The following is a 2,079-nucleotide window of genomic DNA, read 5'->3' as shown; positions in this document are numbered from 1 at the left end:
CCCACTGTTTTAGAACTAATTTGACATTTATTTTCATTAGATAATGAGAGGATCCCGAATGAAGAAATTCCGAGGGAACTCCGCAATTTAAAAAATCTAACCGAATGACAAAAGTGGATAAAATGGTAGAAAAATTTCTGTGATCATTACGGTTATGCCACTACCGATATAGACTGCACAAAATTGGTTAAAAAGACCAAAATCAATAATTTCTGGGTGAAAAGGACATCTAGATTTTGATACTGTTTAAATGGCCAAAAATATAAAAACAACCAGGATGTAAACAGTTTCATCCTACCCATTTTCAAATACTTTTTCTTTTTTTGATTTACATCGGACGCATCCAGTTTCTTCCTCACTATTTTTTAAGTTTAAGTCAGGATGAATCCAGTTTCATCCTTGCTGTTTTTTTGGTGTCCATTTCACCCATACTAATTTTTACTCGTCCATTAGAACCACGTTTTAAAAATATTTAGACAAATGACCCATTTTCCGTATAAACTGGCATACGGGAACTATGACTGTCCAAGATGGAGCTAAAGCCGCAGCAGGGTTGGGTTTGTTTATCTAATAGGGAATCCCCGGGATGTTATTTTAATCAGATTGAGAAGGCGGAGTTTGAACATTGTCATGGATGCGCATATAGAAGTAACTTTTAAACTTCTAGAAGTCAAAAATCAGAAGTCAGTTTGGTTGTTAAATTTCAAAACGAATTCTAGAAATCGAAAAGTTAATTTTTTGTAGCGTTTTTTTAATAAAGTAGCCAACTTTTCAGGTTATAATTAAGAAAGTGACCGTTTTTTTGAATCTTTATATAAAGTGGCCGAAATTGACCTTTTTCCGTCCCGTTTTTTTTTTGAAAAAAACAGGTAACAACAGTTAAGTGGAAACGTGGAAGTTAACTTGTTATTAGATGTCATTTAAACCCCTCATTGAGTCACCAGATCAAGATAGTGTTGGGAAGCGTTTCAGAGTTAACTCAGCGACTCATACGAGATGAAATTTTGTTCTTCCCTAATTGATTCTAGCCTTCATTAATCACTGCAAACAAACTCATCGCATGTCTCATAATCAATAGTGCAATCAACGAATCACATTAGACTACATGAATCCACAGGCATTGCTCGTCACACAAAAGCATAACTACATAACATGAATTATCAAAGATGGTACTCTCTTCCAACTGTCACATTAGATTGCCTTAACCATCATCGATTAGTGACATACAACAAACCATGAAGAGATGCCCAAAACAAGATCATCATAAATTAACTTATGCAACAATAACATACCATTTTTCTTAATCATCATTAATCGAGCACCACCAATAACAACAAATATTATCAAATCATCGCCAGAAAACCAAGAACACCTAAAAAGACAAAAATCAGTAAAACCCCCAATTTTAAGAACCCTAAATTCAATTTCTACTCCATGTAACAAATTATTACAATTAACCATCTAATATAAGCATAATGGAGATAAATAAACATTGGGTTTGATGTACTAACTCTTTTTGAAGACCCATGTCGATTCGACTTAAAGTTTTCTTTCTTCTTCTTCCTTTAACTTCAACTGTTATGTATTTTAATTGAATAACAGAGTCTGCTAATACCCTTGCTACACCGTAAAATCTTCCAAATAAGTCGAAGAACAACCTTGATTTTTTAATCCTACAACATTTCTCTCCCCACTGGTTTTTCTAGTTTGTTTTCTGCTGTAATGGCAAGAACATCCCATAGGAACGACGAAGCAGCAAAAGGTGTCGTGAGATATTTTATCCTTATAGTTTCATAAGGATATGGTGGTCATTTCACCATGAAAAATGGACTAAGTCTATTCGGTTGACCGTTTTGGTGGACCCATGTGTCAAAAATGGCAGAAAGGCCACTTTATATAAGAAGGGAAAAAGATGGCCGGTTTATTAAACAGGGGTCCGGAAGCTGGCCACTTTATATTAGTGAAAAATATGCGTAGATTTTTCACTAATTTATCATCCGATTCATGATTCGCCGTATTTTACTTATTAACCCAATCTCATTAGATGTTAATTTTCTATTTATATTACTTTATTTAACT

The 2,079-nt window shown here is 34.1% G+C and overlaps 1 long non-coding RNA gene across 1 annotated transcript; it reads right to left on the bottom strand.

Moving 5' to 3' along the window:
- Nucleotides 1-1,096: 1,096 nt before the first annotated feature.
- LOC113353936 lies at nt 1,097-1,732 on the bottom strand. The gene is made up of 2 exons (XR_003361619.1): nt 1,512-1,732; nt 1,097-1,372 (listed from the first exon to the last, which is right to left on the bottom strand). It is a non-coding gene; the product is annotated as an uncharacterized LOC113353936 (long non-coding RNA).
- Between the last annotated feature and the right edge of the window lie 347 nt (nt 1,733-2,079).

Source organism: Papaver somniferum, chromosome 2, assembly GCF_003573695.1.
Source record: "Papaver somniferum cultivar HN1 chromosome 2, ASM357369v1, whole genome shotgun sequence".
Taxonomy (NCBI): domain Eukaryota; kingdom Viridiplantae; phylum Streptophyta; class Magnoliopsida; order Ranunculales; family Papaveraceae; genus Papaver; species Papaver somniferum.
This window is presented reverse-complemented; position numbering and strand designations above follow the sequence as displayed.